Genomic DNA, 27,628 nt, shown 5'->3' with positions numbered 1-27,628 from the left:
GCATTGTGTATATACACAGTATCTTTTTTTATCCATTCATCTGTCTATGGACGTCGGGGCTCTTTCCATAGTTTGGCTATTGTGGACATTGATGCTATAAATATTGGGGTGCAGGCAACCCTTTGGATCACTACATCTGTATCTTTGGGGTAAATACCTACCCCAAAGTGCAATTGCTGCGTTGGAGGCTAGCTCTATTTTCAACTTCTTGAGGAATCCCCACACTGTTTTCCAGAGTGGCTGCACCAGTTTGCTTTCCCACCAATTATGTACAAGGCTTCCCCTTTCTCTGCATCCTCTCCAACATCTGTTGTTTCCTGACTTGTTTATTTTAGCCATTTTGAGTGACGTGAGGTGGTATCTCATTGTGGTTTTGATTTCTATTTCCCCGATGCTGAGTGATGTTAAGAATTTTTTCATGTGTTTGTTGACCATTTGTATGTCTTTGGAGAAATGTCTGCTCATGTTTTCTGCCCATTTCTTGATTGGATTATTTATTCTTTGGTGTTGAGTTTGATAAGTCTATAGATTTTGGGTAGGAGCCATTTATCTGATATGTCATTTGTGAGTATCTTCTCCCATTCTGTAGGTCTTTTGGTTTTGTTGACTGTTTCCTCTGCTGTGCAAAAGCTTTTTATCCTGATAAAGTCCCAATAGTGCATTTTTGCCTTTGTTTCTCTTGCCTCTGGAGATGTGTCTACCAAGAAGTTGCTATGGCAGAGGTCAAAGATGTTGCTGCCTCTGTTCTTTTCTAGGATTTTCATTTCTGACTCAGATTTAGATCTTTCATCCATTTTGAGTTTATTTTTGTGTATGATGTAAGAAAGTAGTCCAGTTTCATTCTTCTGCATGTGGCTGTCATATTTTCCCAACACCATTGTTGAAGAGACTGTCTTCTTTCCATTGGATAATCTTTCCTACTTTGTCGAAGATTAGTTGACCATAGAGTTGAGGGTCTATTTCAGGGTTCTTCATTCTGTTCCATTGATCTATATGTCTGTTTTTATGTCAGTACCATACTGTCTTGATGATTACAGCTTTTTAATAGAGCTCGGAATCCAGAATTGTGATGCCATCACTTTTGGCTTTCTTTTACAACACTCCTTTGGCTATTCAGTGTCTTTTCTGGTTCCATACAAATATTATTTGTTCCAACTCTGTAAAACAAGTTGATGGTATTTTGACAGGGATTGTGTTGAATGTATAGATTGCTCTAGGTGGCATAGACATTTTAACAATATTTGTTCTTTCAATCCATGAGCATGGAACATTTTTCCATCTCTTTGTGTCTTTCTCAATTTCTTTCATGATTCTATAGTTTTCATAATACAGGACCTTTGCCTCTTTGGTTAGGTTTATTCCTAGGGATCTCATGGTTTTGGATGAAATTGTAAATGAGACTGGCTTCTTAATTTCTCTGTCTTCTGTCTCATTGTTAGTGTATAGAAATGCAACTTATTTCTGTGCATTGATTTATGTCCTGCCACTTTGCCAAATTCCTGTATGAATTCTAATAATTTTGAGGTGAAGTCTTTGGGTTTTCCATACAGAATATCATGTCATCTGCAAAGAGTAAGAGTTGGACTTCTTTGCCAATGTAGATGCCTTTTATTTCTTTTTGTTGTCTGATTGCTGAGGCTAGGACTTCTAGGAACTATGTTGAACAGCAATTGCTCATCCTCGCCAAGTGTTCCTGACCTTAGGGGCAAAGCTCTCAGTTTTTCCCCACTTAGAATGATTTTTGCTGTGGGCTTTTCATCTATGGTTTTTATGCTATTGAGGTATGTTCCCTCTTCCCCTATGCTGTGAAGAGCTTTAATGAAGAAAGGGTGCCTTGACAAAGTACAGCACTTTGTCAAATGCTTTTTCTGAATCTGTTGAGAGGATCGTATGGTTCTTGTCCTTTCTTTTATTAATGTACTATATCATATTGATTGATTTGTGGATGTTGAGCCACCCTTGCAGCCCAGGAATAAATCCCACTTAGTTGTAGTGAATAATCCTTCTAATGTACTGTTAGATCCTACTGGCTAGGATTTTGAGATTTTTTTTGCATCCCTGTTCATCAGGGATATTGATCTACAGTTTTCCTTTTTGGTGGGGTCTTTGTCTTGTTTTGGGATCAAGGTAATGCAGGCCTCATAGAGAGAGTTTGGAAGTTCCCCCCATTTCTATTTTTTGAAACAGCTTCAGAAGAATAGGTACTAATTATTTAAATGTTTGATAGAATTCCACTGGTAAGCTATCTGGCCCTGGACTCTTATTTGTTGGGAGGTTTTTGATGACTGCTTCAATTGCCTTGCTGGTTATGGGTTTGTTCACATTTTCTATTTCTTCCTATTACAGTTTTAGTAGTTTGTATGTCTCTAGGAATGCATCCATTTCTTCTATGCCTAATTTGTTGGCATATAGTTTCTCATAATATATTTTTGTAATTGTTTGTATTTCTTTAGTGTTGGTTGTGATCTCTCCTCTTTCATTCATGGTTTTATTTTCTTTCTTTACAATTCTGGGATTCAGTTTCTTCTAACAGACCAAAATACACACAGAATCTAATATATGGCTCTGTTCTCTTCACCTATCTGATCATTCTCTCTTCTTCTCTTTCTCCTGTTTTGTTATAGTGTTTTTTAAATTTTCATCTTTACAGTTACATGCTATCCTTCTCAGTGCAAATGAGCTTCAAACTATCGATATGGAAGGGAAAAGAAGGAATCCTATCCTGCAGTTCCATCTGTGCCCAAGGTCATCATACTAACATTGTCTCTTCAGTGACTTGGCAACCATGCATGACAGTCACCTATAAGAACTGAAACACATGGCAATCCCAAGGACATTTTAACAAGAACCCATTTCACTTCATGCTGATACTTCAGCTCTGTCCGATTCAGGACCAGAGTTAAAATGGCCACAAAGGAAGTAAATGGTATACCACCACTGGATACCTTTCATGCCTTAAAGGAAGGAAAGTGTCTACCACAAAATGTTCTTTTTTGGAAGATATATTTTTGTCTTATGGTAAATATGACAAAAAGAAAATGTCTTATTCTTGGTCTGCATATCTTTCTTGTCCAATTACCTCCTGCCACTGTGGCACATCTACACTGCAACTAGTAAAATACTGCTCATACCTACAAAAGCTCACAGTAATCTCATTTATTAAAATAATTTATTAAAATAAACTGTGAATTAATTTCTTTCAGATGTATCTTGATTGGCCATTTCTACCTATCTTCTAGAAGACTCTCTCTTCCATATCATAATTTAAAAACTTGAAATGTATAGCCTATGATCTGGTACATAATAACTATTTGGTAAATACAACCTAGGATGGTTATTTCACTTATACTCAAAATTAAATGCAACATAGTTTGTTGGAACAACATAATTTAGATTAGGAATCTAAATATGTAGTTCTACTAATATGTCTACTAGTCACTTGCTTTATTAATAAAAACCAGTTATCAGCTTTCCATTTTCTCATCTATAAAACAATACTTTTGAACATCTGACTTCAAAAAGCTACATAACGCTCAATGAAAATGAATGAGATGTGTATTTGGTATCATGAACTCTTTAGAGTTACAAATTGGGGCATTCCCTAGTTGCTAGGCAACATTAGAATAGATAACAAATCAAAACCTGAAACAGCACTAATCTGACTATATTTGTAATGCATCCATAGAATAACTGTACAGATAAAATTTATGAGAAGTTGCTTACTAGACATAATACCTCTGAGATAACAGAATTCATATAAGCATAAAGTCCAGATGGCCAAGACGTATATCAACAGGCAAGAAGAATTCTAGGCAAAAGCCAAACTTCCACAATGGTTCAGACTCAGCCAACTTCACTGGCATGTCCTGAATACTAAGATTGCCAAAGGTAACATATCAAAAAGAAAGAAGCCACAAGGGTCCATGAAGGAAGAGCAGGGCATAGGGGTTTTCAGTGGCATACTTATATTAGACTATGATTGCTGCTTAGCGCAGAAGCAAATTCTTCTCTTTTTTTTTCCATTTAAAAATACCAAGTTCCAGATCTCCTTCCAAATATTTTGTTGAGAGTGACCCAAGAGGACCATGTCCAAGGCAGATGCTTAAAGATTAAAGGAAGTGCTTAAGGCACAACAGCTTTGGAAAGATACCTGGAGATTACTCTAGAGAACATCTCTATCATAGTTGCCTTATACTGTATTAAAGATAATGGAAATTGGGCTGAGCCTAAAAAAAGGGTGTGCAACTCAGGATCATGGTAAAGATGACTGACATATAGAAAACAACAGCATTGAATGTGATATCCCTGTAACAAGCCTTCTAGGGTTGATCCAGAAGTCCAGTTATATTACTTAGTAAGCAACAGAAATTCATGTATACATCTTCAAAAAAGGAAATAGGCAAGTAACTCTAAAGGCAATGTGACAGTAAAGATTAGGAATCTCACTGAAACTCAGGAACTTCATTTCTTAAGAAGTGGAACCAGAAGGACAAAGGATCTAAGGCACTCAAGCATACAAGATACCTTAACATATTCTCAAAATCATAAATGTATTTTTCCACTTTTATTATCTGCAACATTTTAGTGGGTCTCCAGTCTCACCAAGAAGCTGTATCCAATTGATACCATCCCCTTTACTATGTATGCATTATGTTCTCTATGTTTCCTCATTATTCTGACTTGTGTGTGACTTCTCATGGCCTCTGCTACCTTGTGGTTTCAGATTTCTTATTTGCTTTCTGTGTCTTTATAGCACCAGAGTGAGAGATAATTTGCCCTAGCTAATTGTTCATCATTCTTTTTTAGATAAAAATTTTCATGGTACGTTACTTTTTAGAGTTTTGGCCAATCTACAAATAGGCTGCAATTGGTTCTTGGGTCAGTGACCTTGGTTTACTCACTAATAGGGACAACCATATGAGCAGAGCCTTCGGTGGAAATTGTGAGTCAAGCACTTTACATTAAAAGAAGACATCAGAGAACAAGATACTACATGTGACCTGTTCAAATACATAAGCCCTTATGGACCTCATCCCTGTTCAAGTATGGTCAAATTCTGGAAAAAGTATCAACCAATTTCCAATTACAATCATTAACCCAAATGTCTGTGGCACGCCCTCTCTGTGCAAAGCATTGAACTAGATATAGTAGATAAGGTCACCTGTTCCTAGAAATGAAAGTAACATTTTTACATTCCTGTTATAGAGAAAGGTAAAGCAGAAACATCTGGATAAAAGGACATGAGCGATTTCAAAATGGCAATACAAGGTTTTATAGTTACTGTACTATAAGGCAGCACAGTATGTACTGAGCTTCAAGTCAAAGATCTGAATTTTTTGTCTTAGCTCTGAATATGGGTGTTTTTTTTTTGCTATATTGCAGAATGACCTTGAATAAATTACTTTATCTTTTGATACCTGAATTTTTTATTCTTCAGTGTGAAGACCTAGGAGTACAGCTCTACCTTTCCATGATTTTTTGGTATTACTATTACTTATCCAAGTAGGATATAGAAGAAATTGTTTAAAATGCTGATAATAGGGAATAATTTAACACCTATCTTATAAGAAAATTATATCATATCATAATTTTATACAAAGATACTTTAATTGCCTGACCTATTTCACAGTATTTGGCAATTCTTAGAGTAAAAAATCAGAGTACAGTACTATATAGAATTGTTCCATTTATGACTTTTGCCTTTTGAACTTAAAAATAAACCAACTTATGTACGGTTCTTCTAATTTAGAGAATACCTCAAACTGAAACGAGTATCATGGCTCCCTCAGAGTTAGACCTAGAATAACAGAGGCACACAGGAAGTAGAGATTATACTTATAGCCCACAGGGAATTAACATCAAAGCCTGATCTCTTTGTGTGCCTTACTTCAGCCATTGCCTGTGGTATGTATGCAAAGTGGTATCAACAGCCAAAAAGTTTATGGGGAACCTGGGTAGCTCCATGGTTGAACATCTGCCTTTGGCTCAGGTCATGATCTCAGGGTCCTGGGATTGAGGCCCACATCAGGCTCCCCACAGAGAGCCTGCTTCTCCCTCTGCCTATGTCTCTGCCTCTCTCTCTGCGTCTCTCATGAATAAATAAATAAAATATTTAAAAAATAGCCAAATAGTTTGTACAAAAATCACATATTCATTCCCTTGTTGTTGTTTAGACTTTAATCTATTTGGTAAGAAAACTGAGAACAGTTGATACTTGGATCTCTGTAACTAAGAAATAGTCCATGCTCCCTCATTTGCACTTTGGGGAAAACAAGTGAAGTTTAGGGGTTAGTCATATTTGTGTCAAATGCCAATTTAATAATTTATCAATGGTACAATGTGTCCTGGGCTAGTTATGTGAAATCTGAGGCCTCTATACTTGTGATGAGCTCTGAGTGTTGCACCTAAGTGATGAATCACTGAATTCTATTCCTGAAACCAATATTGCACTTTATGTTAACTAACTAGAATTTAAATAAAAAATTTTTTAAATCTCAGGCCTCTAATTAGTAGCCAGATTTCAGAGTCATTTCAAAATTTACAGGAGGCCATGTGTCGGAGTACCTCATAGGGAGCATGATGAAATTGATAGTCAGTATGCATCAGAACTTTTTCCAGTTCCTCTCCCCTAGCACTGCTTACAAGCTGATGATCTCTTACTGAGGGACTGTAGGCAGTAATATCCCTCATGTCCTCATATGAGAAATCTACTAAAATAAAATTCCTTCCTAGTTACATGGAACCCACTCAGAAGGGGTGAAATGAACTTCCCAGAAGCCATAGTCCTAAATGATACTGCTGTCCTGTGAGATGATCAAGGGCAATAACTGCTATAGAAATGAAACCAAGCCATCAACTATGACTGAGATCACTTAGAGGGTAAGCTATAAATGGATATATAATAATATAATTTACTAAAAATTTGATGCAATGGTGTTATGGATCCATTTCCCCTGAAGGTTACACAGAAAAGTTCAAATTAGGAAGCAGTGTTTTGCCAAGTGCCATAATGCAGAATGAGGATAGATACATCATCAATAACTCTGCAGAGAAATGTAATATAAGTACAGCCCCAACAATGAACAACAGGAATATTGCAATCATTAAAATATATTTGAAAGTCTAGTCTCTGAAGAAAGCAAGTTTTCTAAGACAACCAATGAACTGGATTTTTTTCATGCAGTATAAATGTACCCAGAACTGACTAGATATTATGAAATATTTGAAACTATTAAATATCATTATTGTTTTCCTTTGAGGTAGGAGATACTCCCAAATGTCTTTATAAATTCTACTCTAAGTATGTAAAAAAAAAATTAAAGCCATTTGAGACTGAAAGAAGATACAGAAAAAGTAATCTCTATTTATCTATTTCTGTACCTCTTAGTAATAAATAACCACAACTTATATTAAATTACACCTTTCTTATAGTGGCCATGAAATTCATTCCCTAGAGTTTTGCATTAATATTTAGATGTACCAGGTGTACTCAGCTGAGAAAACTTTTCGCCTCTTTCTATAAATGCTTGCTCATTATGGTTAGAAAAGCTAGCCTGAAATTCTGTAACTCTTTACCTTAGGGCAAAGTGCAAGATGTATAAAAGAAAACCCAAAATAGAACTGAGATCCCTGAGTGCTTGGTCTGGAATCAACCTTCCCCACCCATCAATCTCTCCCGTTTCTCTCCTTTTCTTTTCCTTTTCTAATCATCCCTTCAAGTAATTATTTACATTTTTTCTTGTCTAAAGAATGATCACGAACCTGAAAACTCTCCTTTATAAACATTCTCTGACACCTGAATATTAATAATCATTTCACACTTTACAGCACTCAAGATCATATCTTAGTTTTTAAAAAAGTGATTTATTTCATCTTATTGTTGAATCTGGGATGGGCAAACCTCCAAGGAATGTACAGTTTTAGAGAACAAGGTAAGAAATGATTCTTTTCTTTCCCAAAATGACCCCCAGTGTATATGCTTTTTAACAGCTAATTTCACTGCTGAGCAGTTAATATGAGCAGCAAAAATTCAAAATTTTTCAAATGAATACATTATGTGCTTACAATGCAAGATGTCAAAAAATCCCTTTCATGCCTTTTGACCAAAGGTACATGGAGGCAATGTGCCTAGTACTCAAAGGCCAGTGAGCAGAACTGCTGGGAACAGACTTACCCAACATGGTTTGTCTCTTTTTCTCCTTACGTACCTGGCTGAAAGAGTTAGAGAAGCAAAAGTTCCCAGTTCCAAGCAAGTGTTTGGATTTCAGGATATAGATGTCACTCAGATCCCAACCCAGGGGCCTAACACAAACAATCTCTTAGATGTCTGAACACAGGAATACTGGAAATGGGGCCGATAACCACTTTACTATATACCTCAGCTTTTAGGATGAGTTCCAAATTTCTTAGTGTCACCAGCTGTCTAGTTTTAAAGGACATTTTCTTGCATTTCAGAACTCCAAGAGTATTTTATGAAGTAGGTCTTGAGGAAGGAAAATATAATCATGAGAATGGAGAATGAGGCATAACTGGAATTATTTTCTATGACAAGGAACTCAAAGAAAAAGACACTCAGAGTCCTCCCCACCCTTTTTCAAAGTTTTTTTTTTATCATTACAATGTTTTTACAGGTTTTTTTTTTTTTAAGATTTTTTCATTGGAGGAGAAAGAATCTCAACCAGACTCCCTGCTGGGTGCAGAGCTGGATGTGGGGCTGAATCTCAGGACCCTGAATCACAACCGGAACAGAAAACAGACACTTAACCAACTATGCCCCCCAGGTGCCTCAATTTTATGATTTTTATATTGCTCATAATTCAAAAAGAACTTGTATTTTTCAGAATTTCCTATTCTTTCATCATGTTTTCCAAGTAAAGGTCTTTCTGTTCAGGAATAAAAGCATATTGTTTTGAGATTGAAGAGTATATTCCCTATGCCTCTTTGGTTATTTCTAAGATTTTAGACATAGGGGTTTAAAGCTATCTGTCAGAGGCTCCATAATTTTAAATATAATACCCTTTATAATATGGCCTTTGCCCACTATTCTAGTCTTTCATTCTACTCAGTACCTAAATCAACAAAATTACAATTGCTTTATCTTGTCTTCCTCTTTCTCTACTTTGATCTCCTATAAAAACTCTTTCTTTTTTTCTTTGCATGAACTATTTCACTTCAATCTTTAATTCTCAAGATGAGATCACCTACGTTGTATGGTCTCACTTAGAACTTTGTGTGGCTACTTAACATAGTTTGTCTCACACTATTTTATCAGTGCCTGTTCACTTATCTATTTCCCTCTTCAGTTTAAGAGCTCTCTTTGGAAAAGAAATATGTATTAAATTTATCAGCCTGGTCAGAACTCAGCATATAGAAGGTGCTCCATAAATATACTGTATACATTAATTAATGGTTCATGTCAGTAGAATTTATTCTGATGGCTAATACGTAATTAAATATCAACAGAACCTGACCTAGAAGATGAAATAAAGACCCAAGATGGTTAAAATGACGGTTGATAGCACAGATTCTACAAATTAATAGATCTGGGTTGAGACAAGGAATTTAGCTCCAAAACTCTATTTTTACCAGCTTAAGACCAGGACTCTATTTTTACCATGCTACTAGTTAAGTACTTTGCAGCAGCAGTCTGCAATTAAACACTTTAAAAATGTTTCACTGATGACTGAACAGTGAATATGCAGGAAATGTGACTACAGATCTCTAGTGGTGTTGCAACGACTAACTCAAATGTTTTGAAAAGATTTTAGAGACATAATATACATGATAATGTCACTGAAAGAGAAATATTCTGAAGATTCTGTCCAGGATACTAAGTAACTTCTAATGTCCATTTTAGGCTGAAAATTGTATGATATTATTTACATAAATTGATTAAAAATACCATGTGTCAACCTTGAGTGAGTGACTATAAGGAAGAGAAAGGCATAGTCCTCTCCAAAAAGAGGCAAAAGACTCCCCTCCTCAGTATTTGAAAACTCCTGCCAGGTTGAAATTGGCACTGATTTTTTGGCAGGAATAAATTTCCATTATCACCATGCCCAAAATAATCATGTTTGTTATTAACAATTACTTACTAGGCATCCATGCCCAATGGCCTCTGGGAGCTAAATGAAAAATAATTAAAAGTCTTACATGAAAAATAACAGTTTCTTAATTAATTTCATAAGAGGCATGGAGCAAGAAAGGAACAGGTGGGTACTTTTATTCATAATAAAACCAACCAACTAATAAGAACAATAGACCATGGATGTCAAGTGGAGAAACAGAGAAAAAACAAAGATTTAAAGATTTAAATTTGTTTAGACTTAAACAAATCTAAACTCAGCACCTTCTTCTCAATCTCCTCCTAATGTAGTGCCCATTAAAGTGAGTGACACTGTTGTCTGCCTGCCCATGAAACCAGAGATTCATCCTGGGCACCCTTCTTTCTCACTCCCTACACACAATCAAGGACCAAATACTGGTGATTCTATTTCTTTCATGTTTATTGGATGTAATCCCTCCTCTCCCTGGTCACAAGTGTTAGTTTATGTCCCATTATGTTTTCCTTTCTCATACCACCCTCTACAAAAGCCATCCTCCATACTACCAGAAAGACTTCTCTAGCCCCCCTTCTGATTGTGATGCCCTATTCAAAATCCTTCAGACATTCTTCTTTGCCCTCAGAATCACCCAGAAGGATTTTCATAATTTGGTCTCTACTTGTCTCTCCAACACCATCACTACCAAGAAACAAACTTTGCTTTGAAATCCCAAGTCTTCCCAATTCTCTAGATGCATGGAAACATGCTTCCAGCCCATCTTTCTCTGTAGTCATGATTGAGATCCTCTCCACATTTCTGCTATTGATTCTAGTCCATGTTCTTCAATCTCCATCTCTGTTTCACCTATTACAAAGTGTCATAACTTCTTGCAAAATCCTTCAGATGGTCTCCCCATGACTAACCCTTCTCACTGTATCCTACATTTTACCTAGAAAGATATTTTCCTTCTTCTTTAATGGAAATATAGTTGACACACAATGTTGCATTAGTTTCAGGTGTACAACATAGTGACTTGACAACTCTATATGTTATACTGTACTCACCACAAATGCAACTATTATCTTGTCACCATATAATGCTATTATAATACAATTTACTATATTCTTTGTGCTGTGTCTTTTATCCAGAACGATCTTCTAAAATCTGATCATGTTTCTAACCTGCTCAAAACTCTTCAATGAGTTTCCAAAGGTCTGAATATATAGAAAGAATTCTAATCAGAGCCTACAAGTTCCTGTAGGACCCTGCCAGCATTTATGACACCAGTTCATTGAATTTCCTTCTCCTACTGTCTCCTTAAGCTGTGACTACAGTTTTCTTTTCTCAAAACCTCTATGCCTCAACATATTGTGGGGCATATTTACACATGCTGTTCCATTCTCCTGAAAGACCATTCCTCACCCATCAACTCTATCACTTTGATTAAATGACTCCCATACATTATTTAAACATCGACCCCTTGCCTTGCACATACACATTTGCTAACTGGATAATGTTCCTTTGTCTAGACTTCAATAGTGTCATACTCTTTTTTTTTTGTAAGCTCTTATTTGAAATTACATTTAATTAATTAATTAGGAGATTATTTGATTAATATCTGAATTCCTCATAGGACTATAAGTTTCATGACAGCAATGACCTATCACTCTAGAGTTGGAGCTGACTGTAACTATAAGCCCATATACCGAGGAGAATGCTGATAAGTCCTGTAAACTAACAAAGAGAGAAAAATAGAAAAAAGAAGTAGTTTTATGAGGTAAGTGAATGACTATGTGGGAAATTTTAGCACACATTTTGAAAATGTGGTACAGAGAGGTCATTACACTAGAGCAAGAGCTGAAGACCTGGAAAGGAATAAGATTCCTAAGAATTTTACCACAGTGTCCCCTCAATGCGGCCAGCATATCTGTGAGGGAATATGAAAATATACCAGTCCTTATTCTTCTCTCCATTACTCAGCTGATATGGGCGAGAGGTATTTGGACATGTGTGCTGGTCTGAAAAAAATATTCAGCACATTTTATGCTCCCCTCTGCACACTCAACCCCATCTTACCCAATGTCCAGATTGAGAACTAGTATATAAAGAAAGAGAGAAGAAGGCTAAGGGTCAATTGTTCATAGTTAGAATCATAAGGATGATCAGTAAAAAAATTCAAGAAGGAATGGTCAGAGAAATAGAAAAGGAGCAATATTATGTAGTGTCCTCAAAAGGAAGGGTTTTAAGATAGAATTTTAAAAAAGAACTAGGGGGTGATCACTTCTATCCATCAAATATTACAGGAGACTTTGAACATGAAAATATGAACCACCAAGTTGAGCCACAGGGAATGTCTTAGAGTCAATCTAAGAGTACATGGGATTTGCCCAGGGTGGGGACATGAAACAGAGAATCCAATGAACGATTTTTATTCTTATGTATATTGCTACATTAGTCACTCAACAAAGAAAATGGCCCTAGTATAATATCCTGGCTCTAAGAGAATTGCTGCTTAAACAGACACAAATTGTAACTATAGATTTAGGCATCCTGAAAAAAAAATTTCACCATTAGCAAATCAAGGTTCAAATCACAAAATTTTCAAATCTCTCTGAGATTTAGTCACTTGATAATCATTTTATGGTTCCCCCCCCCCTTCTCCACACAAGCTGGAAAAATATAGTTCACTCCACAGATCTCAAGACATAAATGTCTTCTAGGTTAGCACCTCAGTTCCAAAACACAAGAACCATTATTCAAGAGTTTCAATTTCTCTACTTATTACTATACTGCTCTTTTGGGCCATTAGTAAGCATAAAAAATGTTTTCTTATACCTATGCCTATTTAATAATCCCTTTTCAGCCATTCTTAGATTGCTACTTACAGAGAACATGGTCTCACACCCCATTACAAGGAAATTTCAATACCTTAACTCTTTGTAGAGGACCATCCACCAGTTCTTTTTCTTCCATCTAGAACAAAGTAAATCACTGTGAAATATATTTTAAAGCAAACAGGAAGTCAATATCAATATATTACTATTAATAATTATCCCAAATTTATAAAACATCTTAGAGAAAACATGAAGCCTCCTTGGCTTCCAACTCCCAAAGAAGATTGATTGGGAGTAAATATATTTAATCTAGACCTAAACTTTTATGATAGTTTTAGAAAAACCTAGGGACATTATTGGTAATAAAATAAATCACATTTGATCTTTGCCATATTCTCACTGCAAATAACACTCAATTCTACACTTCAGTTGTGTAAACATAGCCAGTAAATGTTCCTGGAAGAATGTATTTTCTAAACCAAATTGCAATTTTCCTTTAGTTATTAGGAAGTCTTAGCAATGGTGGACCTAGGTGGTGCAGTTAGTTAAATGTTGACTTTTAGTTTCGGCTCAGGTTGTGAGCTCAGGTTTGTGATACAGGGTCATGAGACCGAACCCTGTGATAGGCTCTACACTCATCAGAGTTTGTTTGAGATTCTCTCTCTCTCTCCCTCTGCCTCTCCCACTCATGCTCCCTAAGTGAATAAATCTTTTTTATTTTTTTATTTTTTTTTAAATTTTTATTTATTTATGATAGTCACACACACAGAGAGAGAGAGAGAGAGGCAGAGACACAGGCAGAGGGAGAAGCAGGCTCCATGCACCAGGAGCCCGGAAGTCTTATCAATTAAGAGCCATGTTCATAAAGGGAACTATTTTTTTTAAAAGAAAAAAGCCTAAGTTTAAAAGTTCAAAGAACTCTAGATTTCAAAAAGAGAAGAAAGTAGAGGAAAATAGATTTTGAGGCAATGGGAATGGTAGCGTGAACCCGAAGGCAATGGGTTATGGTGTACCTCCCACCAGAGACTAAAAGAGAATCCCAGAAAAATTCTACAGTGAGAGGAAAAGAGCCAACAGAACTTGTTGTGACTGAGCCAACAGAACTTGTAAACAATTTCCAGTGTTTAATTTAGTAAGAGGCAGAACTACTTCATTCATTATTCAGTCCAATTTATGCACAGATTGAAAGGCACCAAATAATATGTGTCCAATGAGAAAAGCTGGTCCTAAGGAATATAGCTAAGTAGAAATGGCTTGCTCCTGTAGAACAGCAGCTAGGGGTACCTTCTACTCTACGAGGTCATTGTCTGTGATATGTACCCCCTTTTGATTACTTCAAAAGATATTACAGTTTAAAACAGGACATTAGGGGGAGGTGAGCCTTGGAAGCTCAACCAGTTAAGCATCTGACCCTTGATTTCAGCTTAGATCATGATCTCACGGTCATGAGATTGAGCCCCTGCTTAGGATACTCTCTCTCCTCTGCCTCTTCCCTGGCTTACACTTGCTCATTCTCTCTCTCTCTCTCTCTCTCTCTCTCTCTCTCTCTCTCTCTCTCACACACACACACACACACACACACACCAAACTAACAAAATTAGACACTGGGTAACTATAGTATATTATCAAGATAATGACCCATGGCAGAAAGGACGGCAGAAAGGTCATCAGAAAGTCTCATAGGACTTGGATTAGACAACTTCTTAGGCTTTGAATTTCTGCCTTTTTATATCCACTAATCTCTGATGCAATGCCAACATAAAATGTGTCCTAATTTCTTTTCACTAAAATGTAGTTATTTTTAAGTGATTTAACATCCAGCCTACAAACAAAGAGAGAAACCTATTTTTTAGAGAAAGGTATTGCCTAAATTCCTAGAGCACAGTGATTAAAAATGTAGGTTTGAATCTTGACTCTATTATTGACTAATGATGTGACCTTAGCCAAGTTACTTCTCAGTAAATCAGTTTCCTCCTAAGTACAATAGGGATAATAGTACCTACTGCATGGGGCTATCTTAAAAATTAAATGATAACATTTGTATAAAGTGCATAGAAGAGCAACACAGTGTATACTATATTAGCATTTGTTAAATAAATAAATAAATAAAAATGCCACTGATACAAATCAGATGATGAGGAAGCTCTAAAGAATGAATAAAAACTTCTAGATATCATGTTTTATTTAGAGGTATGTTTTTCTTAAATTCTTGTATCTAGTTTATATGTGTGGTAAAATCATGGGAAGCAGGTTTACTCAAACACAACGTTTGTCAATCACGCGGTGTGCCAAAGCCCTGGATCAGATGCATAGGTATATAAGTCAGTGTTTTCCCTCACGGTACTTATAATCTATTTTGGGCCAATGGACAGTCATTGAAATTGAAGGCATATATACAATTTAAGTATATATTTCAGAGCAACCCTGACTCAAAGCAACCTACTAACTAAAGAATTGTGATGAAAGTAATTTCAAGAGAAATTATAGAGAGGAAAAGGCAGTCAGACAAGCTAGGTAAATAAGATTTTATTAAGGAGGTGGGAAAAGCATTAGGAGCTGAAAAATTTGCAAGGTAGACAAGGCAGAGAAAGTTTTTCAGATGATTAGAATGATGTAAATATTAAGTTGAAACAAGAAAGCAAATGACATACTTGGGGAAGCAATGAGTGAAAACCGGTTAGAAAGAATGGTTCACGAACAAATAATGGAGACATGGTTTGAAAATGCATTTTAAATATGCTTCCAATCTCCCAGCCCCCATACCCCCTTCCATTCACACACAAGAACCTGAGCTGCAAGGAGGAGAATAAAGCCAAGATTTCTGGTCCATTTGTGCAAACAAGTTCTGGCATATAGGATGAGGAAAGAACAGAGAGATTATGAACAACTGCCTTAAACAATCAAAACATTAACCATCTTCCAGCAGACATCCTGGGTGTGAGATGTGGGTGAATCTGCAGGGATAAAACAGAAATCTGATAGGTAAGATGGAGCCCCTTTGAGGGGATCTTGAGAATGTCAGGCTAAGGAGTTCCACTTTTATCACAGAAGCTATTAGAGCCACTGAAAGGTCTTTTTATTTTTATTATTATTTTGGGGGTTTTAAAGATGGTAACTTGATAAAATAACATAAGTCAAGGGACAAGGCACCATTTTTCAATATGAGAGGCTTGTGAAAAACTAGTTGTTGCCAGTAGTCTAACACAGAGTTATGTGAGTTATGATTCACATAAAAGTAGATCACGATTCTTAATAGCTCTTATATTTAAAATATCTCACATACATGGAATATGTAGATTGATTGTCTTAGGTAACATCTGGCAAACAAGAGCTATTCATTTCAGCTGATTCATTTTCACAAAATTTGCTTAGTAGTGTCTATATTTGATGACTATATTTTTTCTTATAACTGCTTTATCGTGTTTAATAGTGCCAATATGTAAAATGAACTAATGGTTTAAAATTAATCCACTGGACATATAAAAGTAGTAAAATACAAAAGCAGTATTATAAATGATATACTATGACATAAACTTGTCAAAGTAAATGGTGAAGAGGTTTACAGACAGAGTACATAGTGAATCTGTGTGCAGAACAAAGTTCCCTACTAATACATCATCTTCATAAGCAGCACAAAAGGAAAATTGTAAACAGGAAGTAGAATGATGAAAATCTCAAGATTGGACTTTGTGGACCAGCCTTCCATCATCCCTGGTTCTTGATGTGTTGTCTGTTACAAAATGTTGTCAAATAACAGTATGAAGTCACTGAAGCTTTCTTCTAATTTTCAAGGCAGAGTTCAAGTATATCTATTAAGTTTTTCCAAAACAAGTGAAAAACAAAAGCTTTTAGTAAAATATTGCTATTTCTCCACTAAAAGCAGAGAAGAAACGAAAACTAAAAAGGTACCATTCAAAGTTGCAAATAAATCCAGTGAAAATTAGTAACATTATGGAGAAAGGCAGAATAAACCATTTGCAAAATCATTTATGAAACTGTTAGAATATGAATAGGTCAGTGGAATACAATGCAAAAGAACATTTACTATTTGTTACGTTTTTATTAGCAGATACTTTTCTTCAGAGGTATACGAAATCAGAGATGTTCACAGTATAAAGTAGATCACATGTGTAAAAGGAGACATGATTGACAATTATTTATCACTAACACTAATGCCAGAAGGGAAGAGATTTCTTGTTTGTTAATAATTTTGTAAGCCTTGGTGTAGATAAATAGTGCATTAGGATTGTTATTGACTCAGTACCATCAATATGTACAACAAAGACACGAATGACAGAAACTACACCTCAGGGCAATCCAACACTGCTTTATTCACAGTTGTCAATGTAAGTGTGCCTCCTGAACTTGACTGGAGTTTGAAGGAAATAAGAAATGCTATAAATATGATCAGATCGTAGCCAAGAATTTCCAGCATGCTTTGTAAGAAAATGGGTTGATAACAGAAGATTCTGTTTCTTCATACTCAGGAATTCTAGCTGTCAAGAGTAAAGATCCTCAAATGAACACTAAGTGAAAAAAAATCCAGTAAAAAAGGTTTCTTTAATTTACAATGACTTATCTAATTGGAACATTCAATATCTGGAGGATCCTGAATATATTACTTCAGAGACAACATATAGTTTTTAACATTTAGGAAGAGAGAGGAAAAGTTCCTAAAAAGACCAATTTTTGATATAAACAGATTAGTTGACAAGAATTTCTTTCTTACTATTTAAAGATACTTCATACTTACTGAAGAAAGAAATCAGTGCTATTGGCCATATTTGATACATTTGAATGTCAAAAATGAATATGAAGAAATAATTATAACAAATCCAACCAAAAATTCATTAGAAATCCATTGGTCAGTTATCTTAACATTTCAGCCACTTTTGAGAAGGGCATGCCTTCAACCTAATTAGTTCCTGATAGGGTGCTGGATGTCTACAGTAGAAAATTCTCCATAATTTCTGAATCCTTGTATGATCAGAAAAACCAGAACTAGTTGAAGGACCACCCAGTATTTGCTGCTCTTCACAATGACTCTTTTTTATACTGTTTAACTTGTTTTAATCTTTCTTCACAAATGGTGAAAAATACTAAAGCACAGGCAAGGAATAATCATAATGTTGTGGCCAACATCATAAATATAGCTTCATCCACCAAAGCCACTGGATACATGACCCAGCCACTATGAAAGCCATCTCTGTCTCCACCATGACCACCTCTGAACATTCCACCAGGACCATTGAGGTCTATGAGCCCCCCCTCTTCTTCCCTGTAGGCCATCAGGGCCATTTCTGCCACAGTCACTGCCCAAGGGTAAAAAGCATGGTAGAAGTAAGCCTTCAGGTTTTAAGGCCTTACACTGGTTGCTTCTATTCTCCAGGTGAAGTTCTGGTTTCCACACCCTGGATTGGGGCATTCCCAGTCTCCAACCTGGTGTTGGTTATGTCTTTCTCCAGATGGATTCCTTCAAGAATCCTGGGCCTCTCTTGGTGGGAGTAACCATCTCTGTGACCTCCATAGCCTCTCATGAGACCTCCTGGGCCCCCTGGACTTCCACGGAGGGGTAGCAACATTCCTCTACCCTCATGGGGAGTTATACCACCCTGCATGCTGTTCATCAGAGGCTTCTCCCAAGCACGAGAAACCTGAAGTTTTCTCCCTTGAAAACCATTCCCATAAAACCAGTCCAGGACAGCCGTGGCAGTTCTGGAGTCTTGTAGAACACTATAGCATAGCCTTTGGGCTTTCCTGTTTCCTTGTCTGAGTAGATACATATCATGAGTTGTCTGATTCTCTTGTTCACCTTAACAACTCCATCCTGCCTAAAGTCCGCCAGATCATCTCGAGTCATGCTGCCATTTAAGCCTTGCACATAAATTGCACTGTTATAAGAATCTCTATCTGGATCTACAGATGGGTCTAGATCAAGATCCATGAGTCCACCAAGCTTATTGAAGCCATCTTGTTCTCCAGTACCTATTCCACTGTGTCCTCCTTCCCACCACCTCTGCTTATGCCTCCACAAATTCCCCCTCTTTCTGTGCCATTGTTGTCAGGGCCACTCATGCCCCGGTTCTCTTCTGGTCCAGAAAATCCTCTATACTTCTGCCTATAAACATCCATTCCACTGGGGTAGTCCTGTCAAAATGAACTCTGCTGCCTGCAGCTGCTGCTCTGTTTGTCATATTAACTTGGAGCCTGGCTGTAGGATTCAGTTTGTGGGGTGGTGGATAATTAGTGGGTGGCTGCTCCCCTTAGCTGCTTTGTTGACCATAACTATTCTGTTGTCCATAGCCACTTAACTGCCCATAGATGTTCTGCTGATAGTAACTTTTCTGATCATAACTAGTCAGTTGTGTAGAGGATTAGATTGTAGGAGGATAAAATGGTGGTGCCATGACTGGTTGCACAGGATAACTCCCAGATACCTGGGGATAACTATAGTTACTCTGTCCACACCCTAGGCTGGACTAGTTGTAACCCCCTGTGCTAGGTTGAGGTTGACTAGTTTCAGCAGGTTTGTTATTGTCCTGTGGTCTTGCAGGTGTGGTGCCTGTCCGCTGCTGCCCAAGAGCAGGGTAAGCAGGCTGAGTGCCTGTACTGGAGGCCTGGATGGTAGTGACCATAGCAATGGTGGTATCATAAGCACCAGTGCCATACTCCTGGACAGGCTAACGTTATGCCTGGAGGATAGCTGGAGTAGTATAACCAGTGGGAGGCTGTCCATGAGAAGTTGTAATGTCAGTCTGCTTACATCAGTGGGCTGTCCCTAGGTTCCATAACTTTGCCACCCATATGCCTGGATGGTCTGTGCATATTCTTGAGTGGGCTGGGTGGTATAAGCACTGTAGTCCTGCTAGGGTGCAGTTTGCCTGTAGGTACTATAATCCATGGATGCCATTTTCTCTCCTTCTCTATTATTCTCACAATGACTTTTAAGTTAGGTCTTTCCGATTTAGTAGAAATAAAGAATAAATGAAGAAAAAGACTATACGGAATCTACTGCTCAAACTCTGTTAGGGCTAGTTATCTACATCCTCATGTAAGAGGAAAGTTGCAATATAATTGTTTTTTTTCATTATTATCAGTTATAATTACTATAAATACTCATAATTGCTATTATTACCATTTTAAAATCATTTACTATTGTTTTAAAATTATGAAAATACTTTAAAATTTTACATATAACTCATATGTTTCTACCTGAGATGTCTAGTGGTTTACAGATGCCAAAAGATGGAGAAACTGATGTATAGGATGGATTGGAGGAAGAAAAATGGTAGGCAGGGAGATGAAAAATAAGTCCAGTAGATTAGTAGAGATCTGAGATGGAGGTGCTGGAAACGAACCAAAAAGATAGCTGCAAAACATACTAAGGAAACAGAATTTTGGGATATTCTGACAGAATCAATATGCATAATACGAGAGGAATCTTCAAGGAAGAGGAGTCATTAAGGAAGATTTGAGGTTCCAAGATGGGAGGAATAGTTATCTCAACAAAAACAAGGGAGTCAGCAGGGGACACTGGTTTATCCTAAAATTGAATATTTCAGTATAGGCCTGTTGGGTTTGAAGTTAACATGGTGATGTCTAGGTAAAGAAGAATATTCTATATAAAAGTAAAATAACACTTGTATAAAGATGCTTCTCAAATGTTTGAGGACTACTGGTTTTCTGAATGACTGTAAGCAAATTACATTGATCATTTGCCTAACAAACTGGCTTCATAAACAGACAAAGATAAATAGCAGCTCATCCCCTGAATTAGAATGGTCAGGATTAATGTAAACAGTGTATGGGAATAACTATTACTACTAAATATTGTAGCATAGAAACATAAGCATTTAGTCTTCATAAATAATAATATTTGTCCCTATTTTGAATTATCAAGAGACATAAATCTTTATGGCTTTCAGGATTTCATTTGTACATTTTCACTGATATTTTCCAGTATTTTTTCTGTAGAAACAGATACGAAATTTTCCCCAAGAGTTGGCAGCAATACAAACACAGCTTCATAATCACTGTGAACCGTTGTCTGTTTCCCTTCACTTGAGCACTTGCCTTTCTTAGATAATTAACCACCATAAGTAACACACACAAGCAAATATACACACCCCCATGCCAGATTCTCACCCACTGATCTCCCATTTCCCACAAAGTACAAACAGTTGAGATGGAGTAATGATTAATAATTTTTTTAACTTTATAGTAAAATTAAAGTTGGAAAACAAAAGGTTTGCTGCTAGATGCATTGGAGAATTTTCCAATAGTTTGATATTTATTTCTAAAATACATAGTAAGCTAATTTCATCTCCCACTAATATGCACATATGGCATGCCAAGAGAGGATAATGCTATCGAATGCCTTATTCTTGGGACCTCTTGATCATTGGACTCTAGTCAGAGAACAGGGTTACTATATGGAATTAGTTCCTCCAGATTTCTGGCAAATACAAAGTAGGTCAGAAACCTGCAAAGATGAAGGGAGACCCAGGCTGGATTAAGGGTAGAGAGTGAGGGTGATGAGGAATTATTCAGGCATTAACTGTGCAATGTTAACATTAACCAAACAGTTGATCTCATTACCAGGGAGGTGAGTTCGAAACTCCTAATCTTTTACCAAACAGTGAGAATTATCCAAAGAATGGGCAGACATCGATCAGGATACCTTCTTTAGCTAATGCAGACATGCTCAGCTGATGAGTGTACTGATGTAACACATGAAAAGTTATAAGAAAAATCACATACAGTGCATCACCTCAGAGCCATTTAATCCCCAGCTCTATCATGGAATCAATGGGTAAGCTCTTAAGGGTCACTCTTTTTGAGGTTGGTCTCCTTTCTTGAATAAATACTGACATGAAAACACCAATCATCCAGGAATCTATTGCAAAGGAGATATTGTGGTAAAATGAGTATTAAAACAAGTATTAGAGCTAGGAAGGGTTAAATTTAAATGTGAGTATATTTATATGGTGGCATCCAGTCTCACGGGATACTTTTTTCATCTAGCGTGACTTTAGGCCACTTTATCTGGGCAGTCACCTATACTTAGAAATAGTTAACTAAAAAGATCCAGAGAAATTTACACTCACTAAAAGTTAGCTTATCTGATTACCCAGAGAAACAAGCATTGGATGAGCCATAAGTACCCTAGAGATATTTTGTCAGGATTGGGAATTAGAGTTTCACTTTCTGTCTTCTTCTTCATTTTCAAACTGTTTCATTCCCTAAAAAGTCAACCTATTCTCCCTTCCCACTGTTCCTCACAGCACTTGTGCAGAAACAGCCATCATTGACAATCCCAACTCTGGGAAATATGTTTGCACTAATATCAAGTACATCCTGTAAACACTTAATATTCAACTTCAGGAAATGAGGTCCTCCTTTAAAAACTAACCCAGTAGAATACACTCCTGTCTCAACTTAGTCCCCACCTCCTGGTTCTCTTTTGATCCAGAGCTGGGTAGGCGGGGAGGGGGAAGGGGTTGGACAGCCAGGGGTCTCAAGCCAGGCTTTGGAAACATGGAGGTCTGAGCATCATCCCTCTGCCTCTTGCAGTTCTGTGACTTGTGAGGACTCCCTCAAATCTCTGAACCTCCCTTCTGAAGTGAGGATAATAATATGACTGGCAAGGTGACTGTATCAGAAAAATGCCTGTGTGGTGCCCAGTAGAGAATCTGATACATGGTAGGTATGGAAAAAAATCCTATTATAATTATATGTATACAGATGCAGAGCACTGAAAGGAAAAGATGATATACACAATGAAGGGCTAAAAGCTAGTACTGTTCCTAAACTATTTCAGAAAACTCAGCACCAAAAGCAATTTTCTATTCAACTGTCAGGTGTCCTATAATGTGAGAACACATCACATAACGATAGAGTTGAAGTGCTCCTGCTGTGGGGGTGTCTCAAGGGGTCTGTAGCAAACCTCTTCTGGTAGAATTATAGGACTTCTCTTTCAAGGACTCTCTTTCGAGCCTTTGGAATGCATATAAAAGATCCAATCAGCTTCATAACAACCAAAGAATTAGCTGGATTGAAGGAACATTTGTTCATTCCTCACTTTTTTGTCAGTGAAGGTCAAAAACACCACATTGAATTATCTGAAATGACAAGCACACAGGATACTCAGTAGTACATTTCCCACTTGGGTGTGGGAGGTCTGGGCAACCATACTCTCTCCCTTTAGTCAGTACCTGGCATAATGTTTGCATGCCTCTAAATTATGTGATGACTGAATGGACCAGGACTCAGGGTACTTTGGGGACAGTAGACATTCACTAAGTGCACACAACTGTGGCAGAGGATAACTCTTGACAAATAGATCCATATAGGCCCCATTAAGAAAGTGTGGGTTTTTTTTCCATAAACATGAAGGTTCTCATATTTTGCCACGAGTTTTATTATCTTGGGAAATAGCTTTCTAACACTCAAGACAAATATTTCCAACATTGCAAAAGGAGCTCCAGTTTGAAAGCTGAGCCTTTCCAGATGTGCTTTAGAGCCCAGGGAGGATCTTCAACCACAGTCTATCCATGGCTTTCTCCGTAAAAAGAGCTCTATTAAGATGGGTAGTGAATTCCTCTCGTATGATATTTCACATAGCTGTTCAACACATATTTCTCTTTTATTGATGCCCCTTCAAATTCTGGGAGTCTTAATGAGTCTCCACTGGTTGGTAAATTTGGCCAATAAAAACAGTTTGGTCTATCTACACCACCACCGAACCATTAACAGGAACTTTCCTGAATTCTTGGTCTTCTCTATTTTCTCCCTATCTCAGGCCTGAAAATTTATATATGTTATAGCATATTCTCACATTAAGTTGTAAGTATCATAAGACTAGTCTCTTATACTAATTTATGGGACTCAATATAGTATGATTGAAAGAGCCCTGGGATTGGGAGGTAAAAGAGCTAGTTTCTGATCTGAAGATGTATATGCTATGATCTCACTTTTAAAACAACAGCCAAAAAGCCTACATATCTATAGTATATATGTATATAAGTATTATGAATGCATGTGTGTATATATACATACATGTATTATGTATATGAGTGTGTTTACCACATACATATGTGTATTATAAGTATGAATTTGTTATGTATCTCAAGTATATGAGTTTTGGTGAAAAAACACAGATATATTCTAGGTTGACATAATTTTACTGTATGACATAATTTTTCCTGGTATGTTTATGAGGTGAGGGTGATAATGATGTAGGAGATCATTAGGAGGAGAAAAGTGTAAACTAAACCAAAAGGAAAAAAAAATACTAGAAATTCTGCTAAATCTCTCCCTGCCAATTTGTATATAATATAATAATATAAATATTAAAATATTTATGTAAATATAAATATATGTAAAATATAAATATATTATGTAAAATATATGTAAATATAATCTGCTCATCTCTATAAAATTATAGAGATATATTTATGTAAATATAAATGTATATGTAAATATAAATATATTATGTAAAATATATGTAAATATACTTTGCTCATCTCTATAAAATTATACTTAATGTATGTGCACATGTAAACAAATTTTTAAAACAGCTTAATCTATCACCCTTTCCCAGTTAGGGGACGCAGTCATTTTCAGCGCTGGTAGTTTGGGCTCTGAGACAGAGTGTGAGCTATAAAGTCTGCATGCATTTCTAGGACCTGTCAAACAGTACCAGGATGGGATGTAAAGTGCATGCCATCAAAATAAATAATTTTATTCCAGTGCTGTCCTTTATTATACCAGTTCTGACTGATTCTAGGAATAGCAAAGTTCAATAAGAGAACTGACCCAGGACTGGGGTAGGGGGGTGTAAAGAGATTGAATTGAAAGTTCAAGGGAGCTGGTGAAAGAGAAATTCAAGTGACTGACTATGAGGTCCTGAAAATGAAGCCTAAAGTAGCTTGGAAACAGGGAGAGAATAAAAGATTCAAAACTGGGAGTACAAAAGTGGTCAATAGCAGGTAGGCTCAAGAGAAAAGATGGGATATGAGAGGTTCTTGTTGAGAGAGCATACATAGTAGATGCGGCTGAGAAAATAGATTCCTGTGGGCATACGGAGACAAAGGTCCATGGAAAAGCCAAGATCAAGGAACTGTAAAGTTAGGTTGTTTAATGGGTCACTGCAAGCAGATGAGGAAACCACACGCAAGCATCTCCAAGTAAGACCAAGGACCTATTGCCTAATTCACTTATGGCTGTCCATTAAGGACATTTCCAGGGCCATAAATGTGAGTTATGAGGAGGAATAAATTACATGTAGCTCAGTGGCAAGATCCACCAAAGAGAACAATTTAGGGGAGAACATGGACATAGTTTAGCAAATATCTGAAAATTCTAGTGGGAAAGGAGAAAGCTGCCTGGCTAATCACCCTTTACATGCCACTCCCCTCCTCCAATTACATATGTGTATATGTGCTAGGGGAAAGGAAATTGGGCTGCAGGGAACCAGGGTCCTTAAAGAAGACCTAGGTTGCAAATGCAAGGAGAAAATGTTGAGAATGTGGAGGATTTGTTAACAACCCCACAGGCACAGAGCTAAGTCAGCAGTAGAGGAGGAGAGTGGGCCAGCAGACCTAAAGGAGATAAAAATTGAAGTTTGCTAACAAAAAAAAAAGGTTACAATGCCAAGGGAGATTAGAGATAAGGAAAAAATATGTAAATGGTTAGTCTGAAGATTCCCTAAACAGTTTTCAAGCCTTAATAATAGATTAAGGCTCAAGAAGATGGTAGAACCTGGAATGATCTCTAAGGTTTCAAATGGTCTACATCTATATTCCTACATTTTAGGAGACCAATGGGTAGAACTACTATACCCACCACTCACATAGAGTGTCCAGGCAGGACAGCAGATCTGCAGGTCAAGAGCCCTCAAAGTAGTGCAAAGTAAAAACTCAAGTGATAAGTCTGAAGTGAAGCAAAGCAAAGAAATTGATAGTTGAACTGCTGCTAGAAGCTCACATGACATGCTCAGTCCTTTATTTATTTATTTATTTATTTATTTATTTATTATTTATTTTTTTATTTTTTTTTTACTTTTTTTTTTTTTTTTGACATGCTCAGTCCTGATCCTGCTATCTATTGTAGAAACTGAGAACTTTCCTTAAGCACCATTACCTTGTTCAGGCTACCCACCAGAACTCTTTCTCCCCCTTCCCTTAACTTTGACATGACAGCCAGGTAAACCAAATTTGTTGTTGTTGTTATTGTTAGTTCATTTATTTACATTTAAATTCAAGTAATTAACATATAGTTTATTATTAGTTTCAGAGATAGAGGTCATCGATTCATCGGTTTTATATAATAGCCAGTGCTCATTACACCATGTGCCCCCCTTAATGTTCATCACCCAGTTACCACTTTCATCCATACCACCCCCCCACCCAGTGACCCTCGGTTTGTTTCCTATGATTAAGATTCTCTTATGATTTGTCTCCCTCTTTGATTTTGTCTTATTTTCACTTTTCCCTCCCTTCCCCTATAATCTTCTGTTTTGTTTAAGTAAATCAACATTATTAAGAGATAGAAAAGGGTAGCTCTGTCTACAGGGTATGAAGAAATGGAGTCGAGGAAAACGAAGACTTGGAAACATTTAAGTAACTGATATTTGGAAAATCAAAGAGCTGCCATTAGCCCTTTTCTCCATTATATCCTGAAAATGGTCATTAGCTATATCTGAATTTACTGAGACATTCATATTTTCAGAACCAGTATGGAGGATGAATGAATTGTTTCACTAGCCAATAGGTCAGACCATCACATTTTTTACAGCCATGCCAGTAATATAGTTAAAGTTTAAAAGATAGGCTAGACAGCTACTTATAGTATACCATTAATAGCCCCAAAGGAAATTGCTATATATTTGTCAATTATTTTATGTATGCTTCATTATGTGTTTGTTATGTATTTGTATTTTTTTGTTGGTTATTTTATATCTGCTTAATTAGGGTAAACAAATCAGTGCATCAGAGACTCACTCAGTGTAGACAATATCAGTTTGCCTACCCATGCCTCAGTTTTACAACAATAAAATACAAACACCACTAGGAATGTTTTGCCTGACTGATCCTTGTCAAACACACTGTTACCACTCTTCTGCCTTGGAGACACACATGCACACACACCCCTTAAAAACTGTCAGAAATAAGAGAGATATCCCAGTTCTTGAGAGGGTGTTTTTGGCTGCCTTATTGACTTTTTCTGAAATAAGGATCTTAACATAGAAAAAGGCAAACTAAGTTTTCCTCTTTGTAAAAGGAGTGAGCAAAGGGGGGGGGTGGAGAGGGTGGAGGGAATGAGAGGGAGCATGAGGGAGAGAAGGGGAGAAGGAAAGAGGGAGGGGAGAGAGGGAGGGAGAGAATCAGATTGGATTCATGGATATATGAGAATATGCACATGTAGTGGTTAGGTATTTGTATGTCTTGTAAAATGAGCTTCCATCCTTCCTATCTAGAACTAATCATAGCAGAGGAGAGGAGAAGCAGTTGATAAAATGTGCTCAGGTGGAACATACATCAGATGGAGCCCTTTGAGATGACTGGCATCAAACACTCCAAGACTGGCTGATGCTCAATCAGTTAACTTCTCCCTCAAAGTATCTTGACATGGGTATGAAATGCCTTACACTTCAATAAAAAGCTCTGAATTCCTCTGAAAAGTGAAACAGCATGAATAGAAAGGCTTGTACGGCTTTAAAAGTGAGCCCAATATAATATTGGTATTAAA

At 36.9% G+C, this 27,628-nt stretch overlaps 1 protein-coding gene and 1 pseudogene across 2 annotated transcripts in view; both read right to left on the bottom strand.

The window, feature by feature from the left end:
- The window catches only part of NRG1 (neuregulin 1), a 1,074,849-nt gene that overhangs the window by 699,132 nt on the left and 348,089 nt on the right, over nt 1-27,628 (bottom strand). The window lies entirely within an intron of this gene.
- Nucleotides 17,999-19,787, bottom strand: LOC129516085 (RNA-binding protein EWS-like; annotated as a pseudogene).

This window comes from Nyctereutes procyonoides, unplaced genomic scaffold (assembly GCF_905146905.1).
Source record: "Nyctereutes procyonoides isolate TBG_1078 unplaced genomic scaffold, NYPRO_anot_genome, whole genome shotgun sequence".
Taxonomy (NCBI): Eukaryota; Metazoa; Chordata; class Mammalia; order Carnivora; family Canidae; genus Nyctereutes; species Nyctereutes procyonoides.
The sequence above is the reverse complement of the archived record's forward strand: the minus strand, read 5'-3'. Positions and strand labels throughout refer to the sequence as shown.